This window comes from Dama dama, chromosome 21, assembly GCF_033118175.1.
Source record: "Dama dama isolate Ldn47 chromosome 21, ASM3311817v1, whole genome shotgun sequence".
Classification (NCBI taxonomy): domain Eukaryota; kingdom Metazoa; phylum Chordata; class Mammalia; order Artiodactyla; family Cervidae; genus Dama; species Dama dama.
The window spans coordinates 66,925,924-66,936,304 of record NC_083701.1 but is presented as its reverse complement, the minus strand read 5'-3'; the positions used below and the strand labels follow the sequence as shown (position 1 = coordinate 66,936,304).

Sequence of the window (10,381 nt, the reverse complement as noted above, 5' to 3'; positions counted from 1 at the left end):
CATATCATAGATCTTTCAATTCTGGGAAAGGGCTTCATGCTTTCCTGTATCTGGGCTTTCCCAAGACAGTTTTCCCTCCCATGAATATAAACCCACATCCTTCACTGGGTTGCTGTCCACTTCTGCAGGGAGAAGTCTCTCTGATGCCTCACCCTGGGGGCAGACTCTCCATGGCACACTGCAGTTCCCCTTTGCAATATTCACTGCACTTGTAATCACAGGGATGGAGTGGATATTCCTATTTTTGTGCCCCAGCAGTCTATTTTGTTTGTATGGCTATAGTTCTCTTGTTTAATTTGGGGAGTACCACCTCTCCTTCACTCTCGACCTGTGTTTTGGGAACAACTGACCCTGGGCACCAAGAGTGGAACGTGTGACCTAGGCTAGACCAATCAGTATATTCCATCCCTGTGGGCTTCAGTGATTGGTTTGGAAATGGGCAGGTGATCCAGTTAAGCCAATCAAGGCTAAGGGCACTCAACCTCCAGATATTTGGATTTGCGGGAAGCACTGATTCACTTCCACTAACCTGAATCAGTGATGATATGAACCTGAGTGTTCCTAGACAACCATGAGTGAGGACTGAACCAACCCAGAGGGAAAAGAGCCAAGAGATATCTCCTGGTGACATTGCTGAAGCTCTGAATTGAGCTGTATCTAAAGTCAACTCTATGTTTTTGTATTTGAGTTGTTTTTCGGTTGCTAAGTTGTGTCCAACTCTGAGACCCCATGTCCTTCACTATCTCCCTGAGTTTTCTCAAACTCATGTCCATTGAGTCAGTGATGCCATCAGACTTTCTCATCCTCTGTTACCCTCTTCTTTCCTGCCGTCAACCTTCCCCAGCATCAGGGTCTTTTCCAATGAGCTGGTTCTTCACATCAGGTGGCCAAAATATTGGAGCTTCAGCTTCAGCATCAGTCCTTCTAATGAATATTCAGGACTGATCTCCTTTAGGATGGACTGATTGGATCTCCTTGCAGTCCAAGGGACTCTCAAGAGTCTTCTCCAACACCATAGTTTGAAAGTCTCAATTCTTTGTCTCAGCCTTCTTTATGGTTCAACTCTCACATCCATACATGACTACTGGAAAAACCATAACTTTGACTACACAGACCTTTTAAAATAGAGACTCTTTGTGTTGGATATTCTGTCAGTTGCAATTGACATCACCTAAATAATAGCCTTGGTCTAAGTTGTCTTCCTTTTGCAGTGAGCACAGGCATTATATCTGTGTCCTGGGGCCTGGCTTAGCGCCTGGTCCATAGGAATGGTCAACAAATGAATCAACCAATGAAGAGATGGGTCTCAAGAACTCGCCTAATCTCACCCTTTCTTCCTTTCAGACCTAGAAACGAGGCAAAGGTTGTAGTTCTTTCTGGGTGTTGAACTTGTTAAAAGAGTCCCACTGGAACCAATTTTCTTTAGAGCTGAGAACTTTAACTGCAAGAAAGCAGCCACAAGTCATGACTAAAGGATTGCTGGGAAAGACCTGTTGCTCAGATTTTCTGAGTGTCTATAGTTTTACTATTAGCAGGATTTCTTTGGCTTACAGTTCTGAGACCTCTTTAGGAGTTCTCTGTAAATATATATCTATGTCTGCTTTTATGAGTGTAAAGTATCTGAAGAGATACAAAAGAAGCTAAAAAAAAAAAAAAAAGGTTACCTGCAGAGAGTTGTGAATTGGCACAATGGAAGGCAGGTAGGTGCAGAAATGAGAATTTTTATATTGTTTAAATTTTGGGCCATTTGAGTGTGTTACCTTAAAAAAAATTAAGTTAAAGGGAGAATATCCATGCGAGTGCAGAACCACTAGAAGCCATTATCAGCGCTTAACAGCTGGAGAGAGGGGCATTTATTTATCAGCTTATTTTTCAACTGGGGGAGCTGGTTTCATTGGGGGAATTGCTGATAGGCTAGGCAGGAGTGGTTTGTCCTGGTTGAGGAAGGGGAGATAGAGGGACAAAGCTTTCAGGGGACCCTGTGGTTGTATCACACATCTGACAAGGTGAGGGGGAGGAGAATTAGGCAGGTTAAGGTAGGGGTAAGGCATTAAAGATCTTCCTTCCCAGGGGCCCCCCTGTCCCTGGATGGACTTGATGGTTTCCAAGACTCTTCTTGGTGGCTCAGATAGTAGAGGATCCACCTGCAACGTTGGAGACCTCGGTTAGATCCCTGGGTTGGGAAGGTCCCATGGAGGAGGATGGCATGGCAACCCACTCCAGTATTCTTGTCTGGAGAATCCCCATGGACAGAGGTGCCTGGCGGGCTACAGTCCATGGTGTCGTGAAAGAGTTGGACACGACCGAGCAACTACGCACACAGCGCACAAGACTCCTCTTATTTAAAAAAAAGGTCCTGACACCCCTCATCTGTGTATATGCAGGCACAACCCTTCAACTTTCCAAGCCTGTTTGTTGACTCATCTATAAAACAAAAGGGCTGGATTAATGATTTAGTCCCAAGTCCTTTCCAGTTCTGAGGCTTTGTTTTACTAAGATGATGATGTCTTCTCTCCCTGAGACCCCTGTTCAGAAAAGACACAGGGAACAACTTACGTTCCTTCAGGACATGCCAAGCTTAGACCCTGAAGAGAGCTTGGCTGTTAGAGCTCCTAACAAGAGCAGTCACAGTTCCTTCCCGTGTTTAAATGTTGCTCCTTGGAGTTAAGTGGACGAGCAGGTGGTGTATCAGTTGACTATGTAGTTGATGTGCTTCCTGCCTCATTTGCCCTGCACCTCCTGATTCAGTGTGTGCCCCCGCTGGCCGGTGGACTCCTGCAGAGCTGAAAGCCTGTGCCAGTGACCGTGACCTTGGAAAGGCTGCTGGCTATCACCTCTGAGAGAACCCCTGGGAGAATGGGAAGGCCCTCATCTTTGCAGCATGCCGGTAGCAGTGGCTGTGGTCATCAGTGGTCAGGGGGCAGCATGCGGGGTGGGGTGGGGGCGATGGGCAGCATTCGGTGATGACTGGGAGAACACCGACCTGGTGTGGGGTGATGGTGGAGCACCCAGGCTGGTCTGTGGGGCTGGAGGAGGGGTGTCCCTCAGGAACAGGCTCTACGGAGGGGCAGGAAGACAGGTAGCCCAGTGGGAATTTCACAAGGGCTCAGCTTTAGATTTTGATATTACAGCAAATGAGGCAATCAATTCAGGGACCGAGTTAGAGTGACAGGACTGAGAACTGCTTGGCACATCACGTAAAACGGGCAGCTCCTGGCATCCAGCCCTTACAGTAAGAACAGCAGCAGCTGCTCACGGAGGGGTGAAGAGAGTGGGAGTAAAGATGCTATTCAAGCCCTATAGAGCCTACTGCCTATAATGAACTGTAAAAGGAAAAAATACAGATATACAGTTTATATACTACCTATATGCCATTTTTCTTTAATTTTTATTGGAGTATAGTTTATACTCCAATAAACTATAACTTGGAGTTATATATATATATATATATATATATATATAGCTGTAAACTGGGAGTTTGCACTGTTGTGTTAATTTCTGCTGTACAGTGAAATGAATCAGACACACATATACATGTACCCCCTCCCATTTGGATCTCCTTCCCACTTGGGTCACTCAGTGCATTAAATAGAGCTCCCCGTGCTGCACAGCATGTTCTCATTAGTTATCTATTTTCTACATAGCATCAGTAGCGTATGTGTGTCAATCCCAGTCTCCCAATTCCTCCCATCCACCCCTTCCTCCTTGGTATCTATATATTTGTTCTCTATGTCTGTGTCTTTTTCTGCTTTGCAAATATATGTCATTAAATTCTGTGATGATTACCTGGCTTGGGCTTTTGTGATCAGTAATTTGTTCTCTGTAATAACTAAAACAACATCAGTATTTCTGTGACTTTGTCTTGAGCCTTCATTTTCTCACTGGGAGACACAGTGCATGGAGGGGGACCAGGCTCATCCTCCTGGAGCTCCCTGGGTGATGGGCTCATGGTTGCCCGGGCAGCCAACAGGGAACTGGAACAGCAGCTGACGAGCTGACTCAGCTGTCTTCTGGTATCCTGAGTACAGGGCTCCGCCTGCCGTCTCTGCTCCAGGCCTAAATGAGTTTAGGCTTTGAAGTTAACCAAATGTGGGTTGAAATCTCAATTTAACAATTCAGCTGAAGTGGACAATTTTCTGGAGAAAAATAATTATTAAATTTAATGCAAAAAGTAATAAAATGTGTATGGACCACTATTTTAGCCTATTCTGTACACTTTCCTGTCATTAAATATATTTTAAAATGCTAATAATGATAAACAAATACAGACTCTTCATCCCATTCCTTTAGGGAAGAAACTAGTCACTCTCATCCATAGTTCATACCACTACATAAATTGACGCAATCTTGTGAAAGGGTAATTTGACAGTATCATCAAAATTTTAAATGTGCTAATTTGATCAAGCAATCCTTTTTTTTTTTTTCCTTAAAGCCACCACCATTTAATCTCACAATTTTATGGACCATGAATTCAGACAGGGCTTGCCTAGGCAAATCATTTGTTCCACATCAACTGTGGTCATTTGCTAGTATTTAGATGGTAGAGGGGCTTATTAGGATGGTTTGAGATAACTTCACTGAGTAGGAAAGGCTTGGCTCCACCAGCGTCATCAACCAGGAGGTCTATACAGGGTCTCTTTGGCATGTGGATAGATCTTAGATTAGTTGGACTTTTATTTGATGGATTGTTTACATGACCTGGCTGCTCAAAATATGGTCCATAGACCAGGCATCACCTGAAAGCTTCTTACAAATGCAGAATCTGACCAGAATTTCCATTTTTAATAAACTGTAGGAAGTATTGCATACTAGTAAGTGTACAGATATCTCTACAAAGATATTGCCTGAGCACTGTCTTTAACAGAAAAATGATGAAACAGAAATCTCCATAAACAGAAAAACAGTTAAATGTTAGAACATCCATAACCATGGAATATCACAGAGCCATTATAAATGAGATAAATCTATGCATACTGGTCTGGAAAGATATCTTCAGTTCAGTTCAGTTCAGTTCAGTTGCTCAGTCGTGTCCGACTCTTTGCGACCCCATGAATTGCAGCACGCCAGGCCTCCCTGTCCATCACCAACTCCCAGAGTTTACTTAAACCCATGTCCATCAAGTCAGTGATGCCATCCAGCCATCTCATCCTCTGTCGTCCCCTTCTCCTCCTGCCCCCAATCCCTCCCAGCATCAGAGTCTTTTCAAATGAGTCAGCTCTTTGCATGAGGTGGCCAAAGTATTGGAGTTTCAGCTTCAACATCAGTCCTTCCAATGAACACCCAGGACTGATCTCCTTTAGGATGGACTGGTTGGATCTCCTTGCAGTCCAAGGGACTCTCAAGAGTCTTCTCCAACACCACAGTTCAAAAGCATCAATTCTTCAGCACTCAGCTTTCTTTATAGTCCAATCTCACATCCATACTTGACTACTGGAAAAACCATAGCCTTGACTAGATGAAACTTTGTTGCAAAGTAATGTCTTTGGAAAGATATCTATGATATACTACTTGGTTAAGCCCCCTCCCCTAAAAGATTCAAACAAATAGCAGGATAATATATCTATGTATCAGTACTCCATTTTTCTTAAGAAAAAAATTCAGGAATATCTCTATCATCCAACCATCCAAAAGTTCAGGAGGATGGACATCAAATGGACAATATTTACCTTTGGGGTTAGTGGAGAGATTTTTGCATTTTTATATGTTGTATTTTGATGCATAAAAAAGTGAGAGTATAAAAATTGTTTGTTTTGCTTTCTGTATATTTAAATGAAAAAAAAAAAAAAGCCTTAAAATAAAAGCAAATCACTGTATTCTGGGAACATCTGTGTTGAACAATCAGGCTTAAAGGTCATGAAGATAAGGTTTCCTGGTCTCAGAAGGCCCGTCAGCACAAATTGGCTCACCCTTGCAATTTCCTCAATCGCCTCCGCCAAGTCCGTCACCTTGCTTTCCCATCTTTTGTTGTGAGAAGTCATTTCATTGCTCCTCTTTAACTTTAGGTCGAATTATATTCCTTGAAGTGCTCAAGGAGTTGAATTTCGAAGTGAATCAGTTCAAGTGTTCCATTTTCCAGGGGGGTTCACAAGCTCAGATGACACGTGCTTCCGTGTAGAAAGGGTTGTGAAACTTCCTGGGTGAGACTGCTCTACTGCTTGGTGCCTGTCCTCTTCTCTTAAGAACAGGGGCAGGTGGTTTAGACTGGGGAGGATTTCTATTTTCAGCCAGAGAAAAAACACTTAGCTTCACCACTACAAGGTATCTTTAAACACAGAAGGCGGACTTTGATGAAAAACTGAAATGCCTGAGGTTTAGGAATGTTCTGGGTGCTTTTCCAGAGACCAAAGTCCAATAAAAAAATGAGATCCAGTCCTCGGTGCAGGTCTGCCCTCTATGGGCTAGAGTCTCAATTTATTAAGGTCACTAAGTCAGCCTTGAGAATTTTCCACAGCTTGTTGTGATCCACACAGTCAAAGGTTTTAGTCAATGAAGCAGAAGTAGATGTTTTTCTGGAACTCTCTTGCTTTTTCTATGATCCAACAGATGTTGGCAATTTGATCTCTGGTTCCTCTGCCTTTTCTAAATCCAGCTTGTACTGGTTCAATTTCTGGTTTCCCAAAATTGGGAAGGAGTTCGTCAAGGCTCTATGTTGTCTCCATGTTTATTTAACTTATATGCAGAGTACATCATGTGAACTGTCGGGCTGGATGAAGCACAAGCTGGAGTCAAGTTTGCTGGGAGAATTATCAATAACCTCAGACATGCAGATGATACCACACTAATGGCAGAAAGTAAAGAGGAACTAAAGAGATTCTTGCTGAAAGTGAAAGAGGAGAGTGAAAAGCTGGCTTAAAACTCAACATTCAAAAAACAAAGATCATGGCATCCGGTCCCATCACTTCAAGGCAAATAAATGGGGAAACAATGGGAACAGTGACAGACTTTATTTTCTCTCCAAAATCACTGTGGATGGTGATTACAGCTATGAAATGAAAAGATGCTTGTTCTTTGGAAGAAAAGCTATGACAAACCTAGATAGCATATTAAAAAGCAGAGACATCACTTTGCAGACAAAGGTGCATTATAGTCAAAGCTATGGTTTTTCCAGTAGTCATGTACGGATGTGAGAGTTGGATCATAAAGAAGGCCGAGCGCTGAAGAATTGACACTTTCAAACTATGGTGCTGGAGAAGACTCTTGAGAGTCCCTTGGACAGTGAGGAGATCAAACCAGTCAGTCCTAAAGGAAGTCAATCCTGAATATTCACTGGAAGGACTGATGCTGAAGCTGAAGGTGCAATACTTTGGCCACCTGATGCGAAGACCTGACTCATTGTAAGAGACCCTGATGCTGGAAAGATTGAAGGCAGGAGGAGAAGAGGACGACAGAGGATGAGATGGTTGGATGGCATCACCGACTCAATGAGCATGAGTTTGAGCAAACTCTGGGAGATGGTGATGAACAGGAAAGCCTGGTGTGTTGCAGTCCATGGGGTCGCAAAGAATCGGACATGACTTAGTGACCGAACAACAATGTGAGCCCTACTCAGAAGATGTTGTTGTTTAGTTGCTAAGTCATGTCTGACTCCTTTACGACCCCATGGACTGTAGCCCGCCAGGCTCCTCTGTCCATGTGATTTCCCAGGCAAGAATACTGGACTGGGTTGCTATTTACTTTTCCAGGGGACCTTCCCCACCCAGGGATGGAACCTGTGTCCCCTGCATTGGCAGGCGGATTCTTTACTACTGAGCCACCAGGGAAGCCCTACTCAGAAGACGGGTCTTTTAAAATCCCCAAGTTCCTGGATTAAAATTTGCTCCTTTCTTGTCCACTGTGACAAGCTGCAGCCATGTGAAGGCTTCTTCAGGACTTCCTTCCTTTGCTGGTTCAGGTCTTGGGATGGCTGGTGCTGGGCTCAGATTGTGAGCTGATGAGTGGACAGCTGATCTGAAGTTGCAGCAGGAATTTTAGACCATGAAAGGGGAAGTTTAAGAGTGTTTTCCTTTCTTCCTGCCGGGGAGCAGGGCGTGTTTCTAGCACAAGTACTGACACATGGGTTAGCAGTTTCCATTTTCGTCACGTTAGAATCAATGATGAGCAAACGGAGGGGTGTCCAGCGGTGAAGTTCACGCAGTGGGGAAATCATCGCCTTGCACCAGCTCTGCCTATAGATGTCCACACTTGGATGTTTGGTATTGGCCAGAGTCGAAGACACTTAATATAAAAGACGCAGTGTCATGATTCCTTAGGAAGTGACCCACGTGTTACCAGCTCGACTCCTGACTGAAAGCTGGCACCTCTCTTACCACAGACCTGGCACAGCGCAGGAAGGCACTTTAGGTGAAAAGCTCCTGTGCTTTGATGCTCCCTTTAATGGGCTGCTTCGGGTCTCCTGCTAGAAGGCAAGCTTGGGGGTGCTAAGACATGTTTAAGGCAAAATGGAGAACGCTGAAGGGGGAGTTACCTTTAAGGTACACATTCACATTTACTAAGCACGTACTAAGTGCCAGGCACCACATTAAATGTTTTACATGGATCATCTTATTCCCCCCCTCCCAGCAATTCTGCGATGTCAGCATTCATATCATCTCTGCTGCACAAGCTGGGGAGAAGGGACTCAGAGTGGATAAGTGACCTGCAGATGACCACGTCCCCGCTGAGCTCAGAGCCAGGATTCCAGACCAGGCCGCCTGCCTCCAGGTCTGCGCGCCTCACCTCACCCACCCTAGCCACTCGGTTATGGCACTGAAGGCTGATGAACAGGGCCAAGGCAAGAAGGGGCACGGAGCCCCTTTGCTGAGGACACGGTGCTGAGCCACATGCGTCCCTGCGTCGTCTATGCCTTACAGGGGGGGGCCATACAAAATTTTTCCTTCTCATTTCTTGGGTTTATTATTGGTTTATTATTTCAGAATAAACGTGCTGGCGATTAAATGTCTAAACGTCTGCCATAGAAGCTGAGTGGAAAGAAGCCCAAGTGGTCTTCAGGGCATAGCCTGCTGTGGGATGAAACCAAGAGAAGGGACTGGGAAGGTTCCAGATGCTGAGGCTGAAGACACTTATAAGAGGATATGCCTCCGTCTGCTGGGAAAAAATTTTGTTTAAACCTCTACCCCTTAGAAAAATGTAAAAATAAAACACGATATTCTTTGAGAGCAAATCTTTCATAATTTCCCCTACACATCTTGTGGATGTCAATTTAAAAAGAAAAATCTCGAATGTATGTATGAATTAAAAAAAATTTGTAAAGTGTATCTTTCTAAAAAATTATTTTAATTGAAGGATAATCACTTTACAATATTGTGATGGTTCTTGCCATACATCAACATGAACTGACCACAGGTATACAAAAGTTTCCCCCTCCCACCTTCCTCCCCACTCCATCCCTCTGGGTTGTCCCAGAGCACTGGCTTTGGGTGTCCTACTTCATGCGCAGAGCTTGTGCCAGTCATCTGTATTACACATGGTAATGTACATGTCTCAAAGCTATTCTCTCAAATTACCCCACCCTCGCCTTCTCCCACTGAGTCCAAAAGTCTGTTCTTTATATCCTTTTCCATTCATCTACCAATGGACATGTTGGTTGTGTCCATGTCCTAGCTATGGTAAATAGTGCTGAGATGAACATTGGGGTGCATGTGTCTACTTCAATTCTGGTTTCCTCGAGGTGTATACCCAGCAGTGGAATTGCTGGGTTGTATGGCAGTTCTATTCCCAGTTTTTTAAGAATCTCCACACTGTTCTCCATAGTGGCTGTTCTATGTATGAATCTTGAATGTATGTAAAGTTTCTCTATTGACTTAAAATTGTCTTTCATGTACTTTCTAGAGTCCTGTTTTCTACCTAACATTATTAGTGAGGGCTGCTCTTTGCAATGGAAGATGGTGCCAGTGACTCACTTTCTGGGGGGCTACATCTTTGAGATGCTTCTTCTAGGGGGGAAGGATTCGCATGGTCCAAATTTGGAGGTTGCTGTTCTTTTCTGTGTAAGGCGAATGAGTCACTATGAGTCTCAAGCCTCAGACTCAGCATTGACCCCATGCTGTTTCTAGGTACTAATGGAAACACTGATGACAGTACACCCTGAACCCTAAATGAAAAGTACTTTAAAACGCTTACATCATGAAGAGATTCATGAAATTTAATCCTGGCACATTAAAAATCACTTAACATAACCTCATATAAAAATATTGGCAGTGAGAGCTTTTAGCAAATAATTTTTTTTTTAAAAAACAGGTGATGATACTAAAGACCAAAGAGGAATGTGACATGCCGAAGGTCATTATCACTGCTAGTAGATTATCAACTCAGGCCACACACTGAAATAACTGGGAGTTTTTTGTTTTAAATACTGATGCTTGGGCCTTAACTTCAAGACAAA

At 43.8% G+C, this 10,381-nt stretch overlaps 1 long non-coding RNA gene across 3 annotated transcripts in view; it reads left to right on the top strand.

Moving 5' to 3' along the window:
* Nucleotides 1–9,187, top strand: part of LOC133042794 (uncharacterized) — a 36,292-nt gene extending 27,105 nt beyond the window's left edge. For 2 of the 3 annotated variants that reach the window (XR_009689582.1, XR_009689581.1), the window contains exon 3: nt 8,560–9,187. This is a non-coding gene — a long non-coding RNA (uncharacterized LOC133042794). The remainder of the gene's footprint in view (nt 1–8,559) is intronic. The other variant, XR_009689584.1, reaches the window with a different exon arrangement.
* Nucleotides 9,188–10,381: the final 1,194 nt, after the last annotated feature.